Genomic DNA, 22,591 nt, shown 5'->3' with positions numbered 1-22,591 from the left:
AGCATGGCCTCCAGTGCCACCCCAATTGTCAACACACTAAACCCCATGCATTAAATGAGCATCCACAGCATTTAGCTTCCCTGTTAGTCTTTGGTGAAAAGAGTGTTAATTAGTATTGAAAGATCTTGAGTGTTGTCCACAGGAAACAAAATAGATCCCTGGCTGGTGTAGCTCAGTTGGTTGAGCATTCATGCACTAAGAGGTTGCTGGTTAGATTCCTGGTCAGAGCACATGCCCAGGCTGCAGGCTGGATCCCCAGTAGAGGGCCTCCAGTAGGCAGCTGATGGATGTTTCTCTTTCAGTGATGCTTCTCGCTCTCTCTCCCTCTTCCTTCCTCTCTCTCTGAAATTAATAAAAACATATTTTTTAAAAAGAAAACAAAATAGAAAAAAAAGGTCTAAATAATATAGAGTCTTCTATAATTGGACCCTGAAAATACTTCAGCTTTTTGTATACAATATTAAGGAAAGCATACTAATACCTTATTCTCTTTGTTGACTGATCTAATTGAGATGCCTGACAAATTGATACATAATTTTAAGATTGTTAATGCCAAAAGGAAAAAAAATCTTGCTATAAAATGTCATGGAAATTTTTTTGGAAATGTTAAGAAATTAGCCGAAACCGGTTTGGCTCAGTGGATAGAGCGTCGGCCTGCGGACTGAAAGGTCCCAGGTTCGATTCCGGTCAAGGGCATGTACCTCGGTTGCGGGCACATTCCCAGTAGGGGGTGTGCAGGAGGCAGCTGGTCGATGTTTCTCTATCATCGATGTTTCTAGCTCTCTATCCCTCTCCCTTCCTCTCTGTAAAAAATCAATAAAATATATTTTTTTTAAAAAAAGAAATTAATTTCTAAAATCATTTCAGGGAATCATTGAACTTTAATTGTGCTCAACAAATGTTTATGGATGGTTTTGTTTTGTTTTTTATTCAATAGTGCTTTCATTTTAGGTAATTTAGAAAACACAGGAGAATGGAATGGTTAGTGTAGTTCAGGTTGCCTGATTCAGGACATAGATTGAGTTGAAAGCAATAGAAAAGATGAACAAAGGGGCTTTGGTACACCGCTAAAATCATCTGGAAAATGGGCATAAGTTTGCTGGGAGAATTGAGGAAACATGAACATGCAGGACATTTCTGGCAATTGTTATTTTATTTATTTTTTTATATATTTTATTTATTTTTTAAAGAGAGGAAGGGAGAGTTAGAGAGTTAGAAACATCAATGAGAGAGAAACATGGACCAGCTGCCTCCTGTACACCCCCCACTGGGGATGTGCCCGCAACCAAGGTACATACCCTTGACCGGAATTGAACCTGGGACCCTTGAGTCCGCAGGCCGACGCTCTATCCACTGAGCCAAACCGGTTTCGGCACAATTGTTATTTTTAATGATATATTATTTTGTCTTAAAATAGAGTAGATGATCTCTTTTTGTAGCCAAAATTCTAGCATGATCTGTAAACGAGAATCCTCCTGATTTAAAAATATATGTATATACATATCTGTTTAAAAACACCTTTCCTTGTAACATCTGAAGACTCATTTTCATTAGTGTGTGGTAATAGGGATAATATAACCCTCATAGCTGTGACTGACTAATTGCTAATGTTAATCAACTAGTGAGATATGGAGAGGTTGTCATAGTTCATAAATAAGAGTCTCAGCACAGTTAAGGTGATATGAGGTTGTAACAATTCTTGGTTATTCAGACATTTTTGAGGATTAATTGACGAGTCATTGAATTACTATTGTGTCAATATATACAATTCACATGCTTCATGTTTTTTGAATGCTGTATTCTTTTGAATTTAAGAAAGACAAAAACACTAGACATATTGTAAAAAAGAAAGGGGATGTCCTAGAAATCTTATCAGCCATGCTCTTCTGTTCCCTTTCACCACCATCAAACTTAAATTCTATCTCTTGTGTGCCTGTCTTATGCTTTGGGACAAGGCTCTGGGGGTGTAGTGTCTAAATACAGGAATAACTTTAGAAACAAATCCACTGTCCCTCAAATTCTTCCTCAGGAATGACAGGTAAAGTAACTGTCACTTCTCCTGGGTAGTGATAGACATAAATATGAGGTGTATCAGGTTACAGTGTCTCTAATTGAATATTTTTATAGCACTTACCTGATTTTCGTTGCTCGTTCCCTGTGTTCACCCCTTGGGAACACCAGAAATTGGGTAATTTTCTATTTGAGTTCTGGGAGATTGAAAGCTGTGCAACTTTTTGAAAACTTTCTGACACATCAGTGCTAATTTGAGTAGAACTTAGCTGGCTCTCACACTTGATGAAAGCAGGGAACACGGTGAGCTAAAACAGCCTTTCATCCAGTGTCTGATAGCTTGTTGACATGTTACTGGTGAACGACAAGTCTCTGTTCTTTGCCTGAGTTCAAGCCCGATGTGATCCTGTATTTAGCATAGCGAGAAATCTCTGCAGCAGATCTTTACATGGACTTAAGGAGTCAAATATTTCTAGAGTCACATATTTCCCCATCTTTGCCCATTACAAAGCTTGCTGTAGATAATCTTTGAAATAACGGCTGAAAAACATGCAGTAAAGTAGCGGTTTTAAATGATTAAAATAGACCAATACAAACTACTTTTCTCTAGGTCTTCATAATAAGTAATGGCTCCCATAAAGAGTAACACACTGATCCTTGAATAACAGGTTTAAACTGCACAGGTCCACTTATACAAGGAGTTTTTTTTCAATAAATATGTATAGTACCCTTGTCATGAGAATAACAGCCAAGGGCAGAATTAGCACTACCACCTCACAGCTAATTTACATAATTAACAATTGAAGATCAGTTGCCTGGTTTTATTTGAGTGACCCAATATTAATTAACTGTCTCCCCATCTTACAAATAGCGTTCCATTGAGTATTGGTATATAGGCTCTGAGTAAATAATTCATAATACTAGTAAAAATCAGACACTTTAACCTAAGGGTAAATATAAATGTGTTTTGCAAATCTTTATTGTTGTTACAGTAACTCCTATATTTAATAAGTAGTACTGGGAATTCACTGACCTATTGAAAATTCACTTCTAAAACCCTATAGTGGTTTAAAAATAAACCTTCAAGAAAGTGTTTCTCCCCTGTGTAGCCCGCTGCAGCTGAGTGTGGAAATGCATTTCTAAGTGTTCCTGCGTTCTGGTGCAGTGCCCTCTCCTTGGGTTTGTCTTGTATGCTGTTTGACCTTCTAGCACTCAACAAAGCCATATTCACAGCTGCCTGAGTGGCAGTTATGATGAAGGGCTCGGTTCTCTAGATTGTGTCTCCTTAGTTGAGAATGCTATTTTTAAAATTCACAACAAAAGCACTAACAAACACCCATAGACCAAACTTCAAATGAAAAGGACCCCTGTCAATAACTGCGTAACGTTCCTAGAAAGGTTTCCCTTTAGTTAAACTTCACATGTGTTTAATATGATATGTGAAGTTTCCAATGTTAGACTGTTCATCATGATGTTGGTATTAATGTATTATTTATCCGTTTATTAATTAAATTTACACTCAATGACCATTTTCCCTAGCATGTCTGAGGAGAAATCTAAATTGAAGGAATACAGATACATAAAAATGGTTGATGTCTACTAGACATGTTTCAGATGGAACATGAGAATAAAACAAGCGTACAAATTCTTATCTGGCGAAACAAAGTACTTTGGATGGTAATGGTGTTTCAGAGCCATAAGGACTCACAGTAGATTAGCTGTGGTCAAAACAGAGTTATAAAGGAGGTAGTAATTAGTATAGGTCTTTAATCATAGAGTTGAGCTAGGAAAATGTTTAAGTGGCCAGAAAGGTAATGGTTATAGCAAATAGCATGAGAAAAGGCTTACAGATAAAACAAGATGATTAGCACTAAGACAATGGAGTGATACAGTGCAGGTAAAGCACAATACCTGTGGGTGATGGAAGATGATTGGGAGAAATTGACTTGTATATAACATAGAAGACCATGAATTCTAAGTCGATTTGTTTTACATTCACACTTGATGCAATAAGCACCAAAATGTCAGTGAAGGCTTTTGAATATGAATATAAATATTTTTAGAATACTTTATGTAGCTATTTTAGAATATTTTTCTGTTCTATAAACTTCATTGAAGCAGCGTGAAACCGCAGTTTGAATCCCTAAGATGAGAGGTAATGGTGTTGCAAGGGTCTGGCCTGGAATAATAGATGTGTCTTGACCTTGCTCATTACCTGTTTTACTGGCGCACTGTGCATTGTACAGCACCACTGGGTGAGGTTGCCTTGATAGATGGAGCTCTCATCTACTTGCGTTGACCCATTTACAGCTGACCTCTGAAGGGGAGAATCAGGCTACTGTGTGATGCCACATTACCAGTGATTTGTTATTCTTATTCAGCTATACCCGGAGGCATAGGTTTGATCAGAAATGTACAGAGAGCAGTGGACTAGTACATCTCTGTGTCCTATAGTAACCGAGGAATATTATGTCATCAGTGCCAAGTTCTCTCACAGTGTCTCTTTTAAAAATAATTTTTAACTGTGCTAGGGGCTGAGCAGATGAAAGAAACCTCACTTAGGAAATTAGCTGAATATCTTCATCACAGCATATATCTGGGAGAACAAAAAATCATGGAGCTGGGCACATTTCAAACAGTGCTGATATTGAGTGACAGAAAGAATGTGGCTCTGTATTCTTAGAAATAGTATTACAATAATGCATTTCATATTACCATTGTGCATTGTATTGTGATTTCAAAAAAACAAACATGGAGACAACATGAGAATCTTCCCAGTACCCCTGATTTACAGATGCAAAGTTTTGGAAAATAATCCTAAAATGATTACGTGATTACATAATGTGTCACTCAAGTTCAACGAGCATCCAGAACTTGGTCTGTTGTCCTAATAATCAAACATTCCCCTTGTTGTTCTTGTTGTTTTTAATTAATAGAGACAATTATTTAAAATGTAAAAGTCAAATATTAAGCTTTGATTAATGCTTATGTAGTTTTTTTAATGATTCTTTTTTATGATGTTTTCAAGACCACTACATTCCTCACCAAGTAAAACATAGTAGGGCTATCATTTCTTGTGGTATGATCATTTTATTTCTAATACTTCATTCTAAAGTAAAAGCAGTATTAGATGTCTCATTTCACATTTGAATATGTAATAGTTCACAGTGAATTAGGGTCAAGACACACCCCTTTGCCTTTTCTACTCAACCAGTCTTAAAAATAGATCTCCTGCTGAAACCAGTTTGGCTCAGTGGATAGAGTGTCGGCCTGTGGACTCAAGGGTCCCAGGTTCGATTCCGGCCAAGGGCATGTACCTTGGTTGCGGGCACATCCCCAGTAGGGGGTGTGCAAGAGGCAGCTGATCGATGTTTCTCTCTCATCGATGTTTCTAACTCTCTATCCCTCTCTCTCCCTCTCTGTAAAAAAATCAATAAAATAATTTAAAAAAATATAATATATTATAATAAAAATATATATATATATATATATCCCACTCTTCCTACTGGTTTAATTCACTTTTTTAAATGTTACATGCAATAAACATGAATATCTCAAGAAAAATGAGGGGAATTCCTGCTTCCTCCTCATGGTGGTTATTTTAACCTCTTAGGTCTTTGTTCATAGATTCACAGGCTTCAGGGCAATGGGCGTGAGTAGGAGAAGGCCTGGGTAGCAGCATCCCTGCTGTGCAGGGTGTGTCTGAGGCTTTTTGAACCCCAACAGACCGAGATTGGCGTCTCTGTGCCTCCTGGACTCTCCTCCACTTACAGCGTTCACTCAGACTGACCCCATTTAACCCTCCAGCCTTTGGGACTGGTGCCTCTCAGGTCCTGCTGCCCAGGTTGCAGTGTTCAGAACAGAATGAGATAGCATACATCAGTGTTATCCAGGCTTCAAAATCTCCACTGGCATTGGTAAGCAGCCTGCGTCCAGTCTGAGGAGCAGCAGTTGTGCGAGCAACCTGCCCCCATCCAAGAAGCATCAGCCATGTGAGCAGCCCACTGCCGTATGAGGAGCGACAGCCTTGTGATCAGCCCACCCCTGTTCGAGGAGCAGCAGCCCTGCGAGCAACCTGCTCCTGTCTAAGGAGCAGCAGCCTCACAAGCAGCTTGCCCTGTTCGAGGAGCAGCAGCCACACGCAGCCCACACCCAACGGAGGAGCAGCAGCCTTGTGATCAGCACCTCTGTCCGAGGAGCAGCAGCTGTGCGAGCAGCCTCACCCCACCAGCCAGAGGAGCCACCACTGCTGCAAACAGCATCCACCAGAGGAGCCGCTGCCAACTGAAGTGCAGCCACTGCCGCGACCACATGAGGTGCAACCGCAGCCTGAGGAGCCACTACCACCCAAGGAGCAGCCCCTGCACAACTCAACATCTAGATCTATCTGTGAGATCAAAAATGGTTAGACAAACCCCCAAAGGAAAGAAAAGGAAGAATCTTCAGAAAAGTGGCTAAATGAAACAGAGGCATGCAATATGTCAGAAAAAGATTTCAGAATAAGGGTCATGCAGTTCATAAACCAGATGGATGAAAAAATCAACAACTTATGTTAGAATCAAGAAGAAATGAAGAGTGATATAGTTGCAATAAAAAACACCATGGAAAGTTTCAAGAGTAGACTAGGAGAAGCTGAGGACTGAATTAGCGAATTACTTTAAAAGACAGGGAAGCAAAACACACCCAAACTGAACTGCAGTTGGAGAAAAAAATTAAAAGACAGGAGAAGAGCCTAAGGCAGTGGTCGGCAAACAGTGGCTCATGAGCCACATGCGGCTCGCGAGCCGTGGTTTGCCACTCTGTTGATTAATGAGTTTGCCGACCACTGACCTAAGGGAGCTATGGCACAACATGAAACGAAGCAACAGAACAGTGGTGCCAGAACAACAGGAAGAGGAACAAGGGTTAGAAAACCTATTTGAAGAAATAATGTCAGAGAACTTCCCTGATGTGGGGAAGAAAAAAATCACACAAGCACAGAGAGTCCCAAACAAGATGAACCCAAAAGACGCACATCAAGACATCATAATTATGATAGCAAATGTTCAGGTCAAAGAAAGAATCTTAAAGGCTGCAAGAGAGAGACAGAAAGTTATGCACTAGATTATCAAATGATTTATCAATAGAAATACATCAGGCCAGAAAAAAATGGAAGGAAATATACAAAGTGATGCAAAGCAAGGGACTGAATCCAAGAATACTCTATCTAGCAAGGATATCATTCAAAATTAAAGGAGAGATGAGGAGCTTCACAGACAAAAAAAAAAGGCTAAGGGAGTTTATCAATACCAAGCCAGCAATGCAAGAAATGCTAAAGGGACTGGTGAAAAAAGAAGAAATAAAAAGGTAAGAAGGAACATAGGCACAAAAAATAAAAATGGCTACAAACAAGTACCTATCAGTAATAACTTTGAATGTAAATGGACTAAATGCTCCAATCAAATGACATTGAGTGGTTGAATGGATAAAAAAACATGACCCATATATATGCTGTCTATAAGAGACCCACCTCAGAACAAGGGACTCACACAGACTGAAAGTGAATGGATAGAAAAATATATTGCAGGAAAATGGAAATAAAAAAAAAGCTGGGGTAGCAATACTTATATCTGACAAAATAGACCTCAAAGTGAAGGCCATAACAAGAGATAAGGAAGGCCACAAAATAATACTAAAGGGATCGATACAACAAGAGGATATAACCCTGATAAACATAGATGCACCCAATGCAGGAGCACCCAAATACATAAAAACAAAACATAACAAAAAAACTCCTGAAAGATATCAAGGGAGAGATAGACAACAATACAATCATAGTAGGGGACTTTATTTTTATTTATTTTATTATTTTTTAATTACTTTATTGATTAAGGTATCACATATTTGTCAGCAACTCCCCCCCCATTCCCATCCCAAACCCCCCCACACGCATGCCCCCATTCCCCTGGTGTCCGTGATCACTGGTTAGGCTCATATGCAAGCACACAAGTCCTTTGGTTGATCTATCTCCCTTGTCCCCACCCTCCCCTACGTTCCCTCCGAGGTCTGACAGTCTGATCAATGCTGTTCTTGTTCTTCAGTCTATGTTGTTCATCTTTTCCCCTAGATGAGTGAGCTCATGTTATACTAGGAATACACTTATAGGAACCAAAAATGAGACAAGCAATAATGGTTATGTTGAGAGGCAAATGAATCAGTCTATAGTGAGTTTCTTTTTGGGCCAACAGTTCTTTTGAGTCCCGATTTCTATGTCCAACAGTTGTTTATGTGTACATAACAGCAATGATATTTCAGTTCTGGATGGTGGATAAATGGTGGTAATGCAGGTCCGACCCTCTCTGGTTTGGTCCTGGGCAATCTACAGTGACGCACATCTGCTGACTGCTAGTATGGCAAGGCATGGTCAGCATCTTCCATCTCTGGACTGTTTCTCTTCTGACTTCATGGCTGGAGCACTCCTGTCAATTCCTCTCTGTTGCAGGAATCCACATGGTCTCGGAGTTGTTTTCTGAAAATATACAAACATATTCTCAACCAAAAGTTAATAAAGGAATATTTTCTATAAATTTGACTTGCGATCCTTTTTCATTTTTTTGTCCAAACGATTTTCCTTTGGCTTGTTTTGACACCATGTATGTTTTACCTGGGTGTCTTGCTGTTAGCATTACAAATGAAAGTTAATTTTCTAAAGTAAAAATTTTCTAGAAGTAATTTATTTACAGGATATTTTTCCTTACATGATATTCTTCTACTATCCCCCCTTTTTTGGTTTAAATATTGGGAGGCTTTTGGAAATTTTATGCTGTAATCTTGATATCTTTTAAATTTTACTTTTTTGCACTAAAATGTGACTGCTTTAGGTTCATTATATGTTACGCAATTTTACCATGAGATGAACTACCAATAAAAATTTTAGTTAACACTTTAGGAACAGCTTTTTTGTCCAGTACAATTGATTTTTCTAGAGTATTTGCTTATTTTGGTTGGCCAATTTAAATTAGTCTGAAAACTTGACTACTATTTTACTGTCAAATTTAATACTCTAACAACCATCTTGTTTTACCCTGTAATTATTAGTGGAGAGGATTATTAGCTTTCTTGAGTAGGCCCTGAGCATTCCTGGTGCTAGGCTGGATTTAGATATCATAGACCCCAGTTCCCCGGATCATGGGTGCAAGACATCTCCCTCAAGTCTTGTTGCAGTGAGAGGGCATCTGCTGTCGGCCAAGTCTCTGTTACCTGGGTCCCGATTTGAGCTGGGCATGTGAAGCTGAGCAGCCATGGGGGCAGGAGATCTCCTTCAGCAGGGGTGAGGGTTCAGGCCCCTGCAAACTTGGGGGGGGGGGTGAAGGTCTGAGTAGGGGATTTTAATACACCACTGACATCACTGGATACATCCTCTAGACAGAAAATCAGCAAAGAAACATCAATCCTAAATGACTCACTAGAGCAGATAGATTTAATTAACATTTTCAGAACATTTCACCCCAAAGCCACAGAATATACGTTCTTCTCAAGTGCACATGGGACATTTTAAAAAATAGACCACATATTAGGTCACAAGCAAAGTCTCCCCAAATTCAAGAAGATCGAAATCATACCAAGCATCTTCTCAGACCACAATGGCATAATATTAGAAATAAACTACAATAAAAACAACCAAAAAAAAAATTCAAACACTTGGAAGCTAAATAGCATGCTATTAAACAATGATTTGGCTCCCAAAGAGATCAAAGAAGAAATTAAAAACATCCTGGAAACTAATGACAATAAAAACACAAAAATCCAAGTTCTATGGGACACAATGAAAGCAGTCCTGAGAGGGAAGTTTATAGCTCTACAGGCCTACCTCAAAAAACAAGAAAAAATGGTAGTAAATCATCTAACTCTACAACTCAAAGAATTAGAGAAAGAGCAACAAGAAAAGCCCACAGTGAGCAGAGGGAAGGAGATAGTAAAGATCAGAGCAGAAATAAATGACATAGAGACCAAAAAAAACAATACAAAAGATCAATGAAACCAAGAGCTGGTTCTTTGAAAGGATAAACAAGATTGATGAACCTCTAGCCAGGCTCAGCAAGAAGCAAATAGGACCCAAATAAACAAAATCAGAAATGAAAGAGGTGAAATAACAACAGACCCCACAGAAATACAAAGGATTGTTAAAAATACTATGAACAACTCTATTCCAACAAACTAGACAATCTGGAGGAAATGGACATAATCCTAGAAACATACAACATTCCAAAACTCAATCAGGAAGAATCTAAAAATCTCAATAGGCCGATAACTAGGGAAGAAATTGAAGCAGTCATCAAAAAGCTTCCAGCAAAGCTTCTCTCTCTGTTTCTTCTTCTCAGCAGTCACTTACAGCAGTCCCTTTAGCATTTCTTGTAATGCTGGCTTGGTGGTGATGAACTCCTTTAGGCTTTTTTTTTTTTGTCTGGGAAGGTCTTTATTTGACCGTCTATTTTGAATGATAGCCTTGCTGGACATAGTAATCTTGGTCTCAGATCCTTGCTTTACATTACCTTGGTTACTTCATGCCATTCCCTTCTGGCCTGTAAAGTTTCTGATGAGAAATCAGGTGTCAGCCTTATGGGAACTCCTTTGTAGGTACCAGTTTTCTTTTCTCTTGCTGCCTTTAAGATTCTCTCTTTGTCTTTAATTTTTGGCATTTTAATTATGATGTGTCTAGGCATGGGTTTATTTGGGTTCTTCTTGATTGTGGTTCTCCGTACTTCCTGAACTTGTGTGACCTTTTCCTTTACTGAGTTAGGGAAGTATTCTACCATTATTTCTTCAAGCACCTTCTCTATTCCTTTCTCCCTTTCTGCCTCTTCAGGCACACCTACTATTCTAATATTGTTACATTTCATATTATTCCACAGCTCCCTTAAGCTGTCCTCCTGGTTTTTAATTTTTTTTTTTTTCTTTTTGGTTCTCTAATTGAGTGATATTTTCAACTCTGTCTTTTAATTCACTGATTTGATCCTCAGCTTCCCCTAATCTGCCATGTATTCCTTCCAATGTGTTTCTTATTTGTATTATGTCATTCTTTATCTCAGACTGTTCTTTTTTCATAGTTACTAAGTCTTTTTTCATACTGTGGAGCATTTTTAACATCATTGCTCTGAACTCTGTTTCAGATAAATTTCTTATCTCTGCCTCATTTATCTCTTCTTCTGGAGAATTCGATAGATCTTTCACTTGGGTTTTTTTTCTTTGTTTTCTCAATTTGGTTGTCTGTTTGGGTTTGTGACTATGTATTAGGTAGATCCTCTACACCTCTCAATCTCTAGTGCAGGACAGTATTAAAGGCTGTTTCTGACTAATTGGATCAGGCAAAGACTCAAAGCCTCCAGAGACTGCCTCTGTCTATAGCAGTGATGGGCAACCTTTTGAGCTTGGTGTGTCAAACTTCGCCAAAAAACTGAGCATAACTCGGGAAGTGTGTCACTTTGAGGAAAAAACATTATTTCGCAAATGTTTCATCCTCAGGAGCAGCAAATATTTCATCCTCGGCGTGCGGCCGCCTCAGCGGCCGCATGTCATCAGAAATGGCTACGCGTGTCAGTGCTGACACGCATGTCATAGGTTCGCCATCACTGGTCTATAGACTAATAGGATTCCCACTTGAATTGCTCCCAGGCAATCGTCCTCAGGTGTGGTGAGAGTTTTTCAACAGGGTGGGGCAGTTGCTTCTGCCTGGAGGCTAATTGTTACTTTTAATCTCTTAAGTGGCTTCAGGGCAAATTGTTTTCCAATAGGTTGTGTTGACTGTCTTCCCCCCAGGGAAGACAGCTGCATCAGCCTACCTCTAATGGCCAATGATGAGAAGCCAAAATTATTAAGCTTTACTTTCAGAGATTTTTAAAAACAAACCAAAAAGAACTGATGGCTCAGAATGCCATGCATTACTTTTTGTTGTTGTTTGTTTAAATTCATCTTTATTGTTGAAAATATTACAGATGTCCCATTTGTTTGTTTGTTTTTTTCCCATTGACTCCCTCCACCCTGTGCCCCCCCTCCCAGGCCTTCACTACTCTATTGACTGTGTCCTTGGGCTATGCATACATGCATATAAGTTCCCTAGTTAATCGCCAACCCCCCCCTCCCCCACACACACACCTTCTATTATTTCTTTATTGCAAGTTAGTGACCAAAATTACAAGTAATATCCCATGGAAACACTGTCTTTTACCTCAAAGCTATAAAGTTTCCAATTTCTTGGATCTGGCTTCACTGTGAGAGTTCAGTGAGGCATTGTCTGCCAGGAATAATCTGCTGTGACTTCTAGATCTGCCCTCAGTTGTAACATGTCCACTATACCAGAAATACAAGTTTGGACTCCTCCTTAGAAAATCACCATAACTTGATCATGTTAAAGCTTACTATTATGGAGATTTTATTGCAGAATTTTTTCACTGGGTTAGATTTTCACTGTGCAGAAGTGTTTGGAATTGTATATATACAATTCTATAAATTATAAATTCTGTTTGTATAGGATTATTTTAATAGGATATTTCTATCAAGAAAACACACTAAACTACTGTTCTATCCATACCAAAATATTTATAATAGCCATATTGTGATGTGAATATCAGTTTTGTGTCATTTTGCCAAATGTGTTGTGTGTTTTTTGTGTTTTTTTTTTTTTTTTTAAATGGGAAACAGCCAGATAAAGGACTCTTCCTGAGCCTTAGGTTTAATTTTCTAACAAAATAATTTTATTATATTTATCAAATATTATAGTTATAGTCATGTTGCATGTTTCTAATTAATTATATTTGGTGTATGTATTTGGTGTTTAGTGATACTACTCTTTATAATATAATCCACCAGTTTCTTATCTATAGAATTGAGAACCACTCATCTTAACTTACAGTCATGTGCAAACATGTGTTAAGAAATTTTATATCATTGTGAGAGAAAAGTGGATCTCCTCTAAGATGCAGATTTTTAAAAAACTATATATATTTGTATTGATTTCAGAGAAGAAAGTTAGAGATAGAAACATCAATGATGAGAAGGAATCATTGACTGGCTGCCTGCTGCATGCCCCCTACTGAGGATTGAGCCCATAACCCCGGTATGTGCCCTGACCGGGAATCAAACTGTGATCACTAAGCCAAGCCGGCTGGGCAAGATGCAGATTTTGACACATTTATGATGCTCAACATATAATATTTTTTTAATTAAAGTTTTATTTTAAAATAATTATAGATTCACTTGCATTTGTAAGAAATAACATAAAGAGATCTCAGGTTCCTGTTTTATCCAGTATCCCCCAAAGGTGACATCCTATAAAACTGTAGTATGATTTTGCAATCAAATTATTGGAGAACATTTAGACTCTTGCCAGATGGGAGGGGGTCAGGGGACTCGCTGAAAATTGTGAAGGGAATAAGAAGTACAAATTGGTAGTTATAGAATAGTCATGGGAATGCAAAGTTCAGCACAGAGAATATAGTCAATAATTCTATATAATAAAGAGCTAATATGCTAATTAGACCAGACAGCGGAATGACCTTCCAGAACAACCTTCTGGAATGATCAGTGGGCCAGGAGCACCAGGGTTGTGAGGGCTGAGGCAGCCGAGGCGGCCGGGGCTAGGAAGGCCTACTCTTGCATGAATTTTGTGCATTGGGCCTCTAGTATTCTAATAACTATGTATGGTGTCATAGTTATTTAAATTTAAATACCAGATTTATCAGGATGTTCACTTAGTAAGTTATACATGATGTCTAATCGCTGGAGTGTACACCTGAAACTAATATTGCATATCAACTGATGGTCATCTATGCAAAGTGTTAAAGGATTCCATTCAGAAGGCAGATAACATTTTCATATGCACTAGGGAATATAGTGAGGCTGTAAAATAACCATCCTGTTGCACACGAAAAGGCGCGTCTTTGGTTATAAAGAAAGCATTAAACAGGGCAACTGCTGTATGGATTTTCCATAAATCGGGAGCTATAACTGGCGACTTGTTTCAGGTTCTCACTGAAAAGAACCCCGGGGTTGTGTATGCGCAGCTCCAATATAACAAACCTGTTTGTTCAGCTAAGTCAATTCTGTTAATTTGTTGAAAAGAATCTGTTAAGTGAATCATTTAGCATCCTATAAACAAAACAAAGGGTGATAATTGTACAAATTATTCTTTTCATTTTATTGAGTTGGCAACATGTGAGCAAAGGCAACCCGCATCTATACTTGGAGTTAAGTAATTAGGTTCTCACAGAAGGAGGTTTTAATTTTAATTTAGAAAAATCCCTTTCTGGGTAGCATGTAAAGTAAACTGCAAAAGAAAGAGATTGGACTCTGGGAGAATATTCAGAGAGCTGTCAAGAGGGTGAAGGTTTGAAAAAACATAATGGCCATGTGAGTGGAAAAAAGCATCACCACAGAGACAGGACCCAGCACCAGGCCTTGTGGATGTGAAGAAGGAAGAGGAAAGTGGCAGATGTGGCGGAAGATTCTGGTTGGAAGATTAGGAGAATGGCAGTGTCAGCAAACAGTACGGGAAAAGTAGGAAATGGAGTATGTTTTGGTGGTGAAAGGGCAATTTTTTTAAAAATTTGAAACATCATCTAGCTATCCAAATAAAGATGTTTGTCAGACAGTTGGAAATTCTGGCCTAGATCTCAAAATCCAATTTGGGGCTGGAGGTAGGATATGGAAATCAATGCCTTTTATTTGGATTGGAATGAGACCTCCTAGAGGAGGGTTGAGAAGTTAGAGACCTAAGAGAATAGATTGATCTCTGTCCCAGAATCAAAATGAGATCACAGCCTCAAAGAGATATGATAAAGGTACCAGGTGCTCTGAAGGGTTGCAGAAGGTCAGGACTAAGAAAGAAGTCTTGGATTTCACCATGTTAGTGCAGAAAATGAATTATAGGAGAAAAAGGGAAAAGTGGGAAATGAGACTTAAGACCTTGGAGACTGGGTATAAAGCTGACGTTCCACTGGGAGGTCAGAAAGGGAGGATATGGTATTGTAACTGATGAAGTGAGTAGGGTTAAATGAAGTTGTTTGTTTTCATTTTGTTTTTGCTTTTCTTGATTTTTATTTATTTATTTATTTAGTCAGGACATTTGCTTTGTTTCACTAAAAGTGCTGAAGCTTGGGGTTTTTAGAGAAATAATTACAGTAAAACCTCAAAGTAATGGACTAATCAGGGTGAGGATGTGTCTGTTAAAGCCGAAAGTCTGTTACATAATAAAGTAGGTTTTCTGAATGCATATGTTAAAAAGAAATTGACAAATTAGTTTACCTGTTTTTAATTATGTAAAATTACACTTGTGTAATTAAAATTAAGTATGAATGAAAAGTTTAATTTCACAGAAAATTTTCTATTTGTATTACTGTAATTTTAAATATATACTAAATAGGTTTAGTAAATGCTTGCATTCATCAGTCACTAGGAGTAAGCAAATGCACAGGACTAGCATGGCTTAGCTCAGTGGGAACCTAGGCAGGCAAGCATGAAAACTGCTACAGAAAGTCACTGCATCCTATAACAAAACCATTGTTAGAGATGCTGTGTGATCACCTGCTAATCATTCATGGAACACTAAGAACAGTGACCCTTAGATTTAAATATGTAGACTATCGTTGTAGATATGCAATATTTACTTATGTTGGCAAAATTAGTATAGTGTTTTTTTTCCCAACATATGGCCTATTCACTAAAATTTGTTTAAAATAACAGTGAATTAACAATGAAAAATAACCTGTTAATTTAATTTTGAGCAAATCTTGGTCAAACGCATTTAAAATTAGCAGGGTGTTAATTTTCACATAATACATACCGACCTGAAATTTGGTAAGTTAAATCCCTAGTCTGTTATATTGAGGTCCATAAAATCAAGGGCTTACTGTATAGCACAAGGGCACCATGGAGACTGGGCTAATGGAAAACATGGAAGATGGAGTTCAATGAAAAGATGGGAGAAAATAGCCCAAGTAGGACTTGCCCTTGATGGACTGTGGAAGGAAGTCAGTTGAGCAGCGGGCTATGGAAGTGCCACACTTTTATTATCCATTTATCAGCTGATTGATATTTGGAAGGTTTCTAGATTGAGGTGAGTATGAATAAGGCTCCATAAAAATCCACGTTCAGACTTTGTGTGAAGATTGATTTTCATTTTTCTTAAGCAGTGGGATTGCTGTGTATGTTTAAGAAGTTGCCAAACTGTTGTCCAATGTCTCATTTTGCATTTCTACTAGCGATGCCAATGCCCAGCATTATAATTACCACAGGTTATTGTCAGAAGATTTTCCTTGTTGTTTTATTTACCTTGCCCCAAAAAACCAAAGGATAAGATGCAGACTGACCCATGAAACATGCAGAACATTTGGAACAAAGCTAAGGAAACCTGAGCTTCAGAAACCTCATTCTTTTATCATGACCTTTGCCCCAGAGAGATAGTATATTGTACTAGACCAGAAACAAATCTGCCCTCTTCCCCAGAAGGAACAATATACCTGTCTCCCCAGCTGCTTGCAATGCAACTATGTTTATAAGGTAGTTCACAATGAAAGCTTGCTCACAAGATGTGCAGAAACACAAGCCACGCCTGAGGAGCTGTCTCCCAACACTGGGAAGATTTTTGAATTGTCAGTTTTACTTTCTTAATATTCATAAAGCTTGTTTATGAAGTATATTGCTTCTTGGGTCATGTTCGTTATGTTACAGGTTTGTGGTATAGTGACCAGTTCACTTTTACATTTTTTTTTTTGGCATAAAGCTTGTATTACAATAGATTATTATTATTATTTTAGATTTACAAAATGTGTATATTCTGTCATGAAAACTCCACACCAATATTATACACTTGGAAAAAAATACAAACAGGGCATATTACAAATTTATGTAAGCAATAACTTAGTTCACACCATGCAATAAAAAGTACATTAATCAAGATACACAAGCTTTTATAGGTTCTAAACTGAAGGACTTTTCTTCTGCAGAATCCTTAAAACCAGTGGCACCTAAAATTTGTTAGCCTTTCTACTGAGAGGTAAATTATACGCAACAAGGATGAAAAAGATTAACAGACCAGTTGTCTATTATGAATCATTCCATCTTTGTTCAACAATGGCTGAAACTCTTCTCATATTCACGTTTGTTTTCCTGATAAAGTCATGCTACCTGGCTGTTAGTTGGACTTTTTGGATTTGGTTCATCCAGCAGAGACTGAATTGAGGTTAAAATAGAAGATGTATCAAATGTTGGACTCCATCGATTCTGAAGGATATCTCAACATATGCTACCATCAGCATACACATTTGGATGAAACATCTTGGATAAAAACCTAACAGTTAGTGGTTTATTTGGATATTCTTCAGAAAATTCTATTACTAGTTTGAAAGTACCATCATCAAAGGGTGTCCCTTCCAAATATAACTGCATTCCACTGCATGATGTTGTTTTCAGATGGTGCACCACTGACACCCACAGGTGGATCCTCTTGCAATCACTTGAAATCCTGCATGAGTCTCCTCCTCCAGGCAGGGTGGACATACAACTGCGCCTCGGTCCATCTCTAAAATAGATTATTTTTAATCTCTATCTATAGTTATGGCCTGTCTTCATTTCTAATATTGTTGTTCCCTACCCCCCTCTTTTTTGGGGGGTTAGAATTTAGTCTCACCAGAGATTTTCCAATTTACTTACTTTGTAGAGGGTCATCTTTTGGCTTTCTTGATCTTTGTGTTTTATTTATTTTCATTCTAATCTTCTTAATTGTTTTCTGATACACTCTACATTTTTTGAATTTATTCTGGTCTTTTATTCAAACTTCTGAAGTGTTTTGCTTAGGTCATTGATTTTTATCCCTCTCCTACAATAAATAATAAAGACTATAATTTTCCTCTAAATACTACTTCTGTTACATGTCACAATTTTTGATATCTTACTCTTTTTATGACTAATGTGTTCTTACTAGTTATTAACTATCAGATGATTTTTTTTTTTTACCAAGATGTTGTTGTATTTGTCCCCATTTGTCTCCCTTGTTAGAGTTTATTCAACTTTACACAGCTAGTTGGTGGCTGAATTAAGACCTACACTATTTTGAGAGCTAATATTTTTGTTTTTATTATTATTTAGTCAATGTTACTTAACTGCATTGTCTTCAGAGAATACAGACTGTGTGGCATCAACTTTTAGGTTCTACTCTGACTTAATTGAAGGCCTAAAATATCTTATTTTTCAATCCATCCTTTGAAAAATATCTGATGTAGGGTTTTAAAAATCTATAGCATTAGGCTTATGAATTATTTTGTCTTAATATATCCTCAGTAATTTTTCCTCTGATATATCCATAAGTGAAAGATAATGCTTTCATATTCCATTGTTATGGTAGTTTTATTAATAAAGTCTTATTAAAATAGTTATTCAAAAGAACATTTTTAATACACACTTATTAAAAACTAGGGGCCCAGTGCACAAATTTGTGCACCTTGAAAGGAACTGTGGGCTGCAAGGCTGCGGTGGGCACTGCAAGGCTGCGGTGGGGCAGGTCTAGGCCCATTCTCTGCTCCCCTGCCTGGCCCCTCCCGCCGTGGCCTTCAGTCCCCTGTCTGCCTGCAGCCCTGCTCCCGCCACCGCCGCTCCCTCAGTGCGGGGACAATCGCACCCGCTGATGGTACAGAGCGATTGGGGCTAGCACCAGCAGTGGGTGCAAGCAGGGCCGGTGCCCTCAGGGGTGATCAGGGCCAACAGCCACTTTTCGCACCCACTGACAGTGCGGAGCCATTGGGGCTGGGGCAGTGGGAGGTGGAGAAGTCCTCACGGGCGATCAGGGCCAGGAGCCACCACTCACACCCACTGATGGCACTGAGCAATTGAGACTAGTGCTGGCTGTTTGGTTGTTCAGTTGTTCTGGTTGTTCCACCATTCTGTCTATATGCATATTAGCCTTTTATTATATAGGATAATAGGAAATGACCCTGGCCAGTGTGTCTCAGTTGGTTGGAGTATCATCCAGTCCACTGGAAGGTCACAGGTTTGATTCCCAGTCAGGGCACATACCTAGGTTGCGAGTTCCTTCCTCCTTCTCTCTCTAAAAGCAATAAAAATGATAATATTAATAGGAAATTTCCTTTTACTCATGTTTTGATATGGTAGTGGCTGTGAGAGAAGAGGAAGCATTTTTAGATGAGAGCAGAATGTGTGGGCTCTTCACAGAATGCTCAGAAGTTAGTTGAACCATTCAGGGACAAACTAAATATAATTATCATGCAAATGAACCGTAGTATAAGTGAACCATTCCTTATACAACTATGGCAGAGTGGAAATTCTCCTGATACTTTAAGATTGTTTGGTCAAGTCCATTGACATTAGTGGCGGTCAGCTAATCTATATAGGTCTCTGTGATTTCTACAAAGTACACCTTTTTATCTTGTACAGCATATTAATTTTAATTTCTAAGAGTAAATGGGCTTCTCAGAAAATAGCCATTATCCCAGTGAATTTGTATTTAAGCTGTAGATCTTTGGCCTTACAGCAAATTTAAATTCTGTCTTTAAATAATTTGTTTCTGGTTTGTGTGTTTTTTCTCACTTAAACTAAACTTATAAGGTGGTTACTATACTCTTAGATCAAATGATGCTATCTTATCAACTACCTCAGATTGTTTGAATGAAAAAAATTAAATTATAGATCTTGTCTTGAGATCTGACCAATACCTATAGACTATGAAAATCAAAAAGGAAAATAAAGGAACATATGAAACAGAATAAACAATTTTGGGCAATTTACATGACCATTGAGACCCTACACTAAATATCTCATAAATTTTCTTATCTATTTTGGTTATTGTTAAATAAAAACATTTTCATATCAGGGTACTTATTCTCATAAGATGATACAAAGAGTAAGATTAGTTTGAGTATCTTGCAAATAAAGTAGTTTTATATCTGTAATTTTTTTCTTTGATTTCCTATATCTACTTCAGTACAAGAGAGGATGATGGGCATGAGCAGACAAAAATAATTCAATTATTAGTGATTAGCATATATAAAAGTGTACATGTTAAAGTTGCATTTCTAGATCTTGAAAAATTATATTTTATAGTATACTAGTGCAGTGAAATCCTTTGAATTAGGGGACACTGCCTGATAGAATAAATAATTTAAGTATTGGTATTGTGTAGAGGGATAGCTTTTTGTAGCACACTCTAGTAAAGAAGAAATTCTTTACTGGATTTACTAAAATTTTTGAGTTGGAGGCTTTGACATGATCAATACCATATTTGTATTGCAGAGTACTAAAATTGAAAGTGGGGCAGGGAACTGGGAAACTTTATAATATCTCAGGTATGAAATAATTAAGAAACTCTAAACCCTGAAGTTTAGGGTTTCTTAATTATTTATTAATTATAGAAATGAAAAGGAAGTAAATGTAAATAAGGAATTGTAACTCAGATTAGATCATGAAAAGCACAGGAGAAGGTGAAGTTAATAGAACCAAAGATTTTAGTAAAAATATGATACTGAAAAATTAGGAGAATTCTAGAGCGAGTTCCAATTGAATATACCCTAAGGACATTCAGAAATAATATTGAGATACTAGAGCCCCGGCACACAAAATTCATGCATGGGTATGATCCCTAGGCCTGGCCTGTGATCAGGGCCATCTTCCCTGGCTGCCTATAGCGGGCCCCACCCCACACCTCCCACTGCCACCCATCCCTGGTTCCTCATTTGCTATTGGGTGATTGGTGCCTGACCACCAGGGGAAGGGACCTAGAGGTCAGCTGCTCCTGCCCAGTTGCCAGCCCCACCCCTGCCAGAGGTCACCCTCTGTGTGTGGGGTGGCCAGTGGGGCAGGGGCTTTGGCCTGGCGCCACGTGCATTCCCCACCACCCACCCCCAGTCCCTCATTTGCCATCAGGCGATCAGAGGCTGCTAGCTAGGGAAAGGGACTGAGAGATGGTCAGTGCACCTCATAGTGACTGGTCCAGCAGTCGTTCTGGTTGTTCTGCCATTAGGGTCAATTTGCATGTTACCCTTTTATTATATAGGATAGGATAGAGGCCTGGTGCACAGGTGGGGGCTGGCTGGCCTGCCTGATGGGGGCCCCAGATCGGGGTTGGGGTCCCTGCTGTGGGGCGGGGCCAGGCAAGGCAAGGGGCCATAGTCATTCTGGTCTCTGGTTGTTCTGGTTGTTTTCACCATTTCAGTCACTAGACTTTTATTATATAGGATTATAATTATCATAGGAATTTTGCACACATATATAGCAGTCATTGTTCTGATCAGAAGCAGGCACATTCTAAAGTGTTTACCTAAACAGAATTTAGTGAAGGGACAGTTAACAGGAGTGTGGCAGGTTTAAGGGAACAAACAAGGGATTAATGAATTCTCATGAATGACTAACACAGGGAAGCCACTACCATTCCTAGGGCTTACAGAACAAGGAAAGAAACAATATTATCAGGGACCAGGGAGAGCTGGAGCCATGTAAGGCAGGCTGCTGAGAAGGGTGGCCATCTGTTAGTGTGCCCATTAAGGGAAAGCAGGTAGGTGCCCGAGGGCAAGGGAGCCTGAGCCATCCATCTGTAAGCCCCATCATTACTCAGGCTCCCTGAGGGTCAGAAAATAAACCTCGGCAGTGGAGGAAACAGAGAGTGACAGCAAATATACTGTGGAGTTATGATTGAAGACGAGAAAGTGGATGGCTTCACTTTTGAAAGGTTAGAGAGAACAACCTAATTTTTAATAATCCACAGGAAATAATATCCAATTGAAGAGGATGAAGTTGTCTGAGATGAAATCAAATGCAAAGTATAAATGTCCTCAAATAAGAAGATGACTAACTCTGGGGGATGTTGAAGAAAAATTAAATAGCCAAGAAACAATTTATTGGGTCACCATCAGTGATCTTTCTGATTTCTCTTTCGGAAGAAAAGATAGCAGTAAACAAATTGCTGAAGCTTCAAGACAGCACAGAGAAAGAGGGAAATGCAGAGAACAAACGATCTATTTGATAAATTTTGTATTGGAAGGGAGTAAAAAACTAGAACTATTAAATATGGAAGAATATACTGTAATTTTTTTTTCCATGAAAGGTGAAATTCAAATAGAAAAAAAATTAGTTTCTTTAGATGAGGTATCCTCATTTTGGCTCTTTTTCTGTAAAAGAAACATTTACTGGGTACTAATCTTGATGTAGAATATAAAAATGGTAGGAAGCATAAGTATATTAAACTGAGAAAGAATAAAGTCATTATTAATGTTCAAATCAGAATACATTTAGTGTCAAACTTATTAATATCTCACAGGGTATCAAGCTATCTAAATGAGTGAATTTCACATTTTGAAAAGACCCAATTTGAAGATAGTAGTTTACTTTGCTATTACTAACCCTCATCCTAAATAAAACAGGATTGTGTTTTTTGATCTTAAGCTTTTGAAAGCATTTGATTCCACATTTAGAAAGAGAGGTACTTTTGGTACTTTCCAAGTACAGCTCAAATATACTGCCATAGAAATGTGTCCAATATTTGAAGAGAAGCAATGTTCATGGAGGATAACCTGAGATTAATGCCACCCATCGTTTCCTGTAG

At 38.3% G+C, this 22,591-nt stretch overlaps 1 protein-coding gene and 1 pseudogene across 1 annotated transcript in view; one reads left to right on the top strand and one right to left on the bottom strand.

The window, feature by feature from the left end:
• CNTNAP2 (contactin associated protein 2) overlaps positions 1-22,591 on the top strand; it is a 1,332,959-nt gene that overhangs the window by 191,050 nt on the left and 1,119,318 nt on the right. The window lies entirely within an intron of this gene.
• Positions 16,989-17,501, bottom strand: LOC103297253 (ubiquitin-conjugating enzyme E2 B-like; annotated as a pseudogene).

Source organism: Eptesicus fuscus, chromosome 14 (genome assembly GCF_027574615.1).
Source record: "Eptesicus fuscus isolate TK198812 chromosome 14, DD_ASM_mEF_20220401, whole genome shotgun sequence".
Classification (NCBI taxonomy): domain Eukaryota; kingdom Metazoa; phylum Chordata; class Mammalia; order Chiroptera; family Vespertilionidae; genus Eptesicus; species Eptesicus fuscus.
This window is presented reverse-complemented; position numbering and strand designations above follow the sequence as displayed.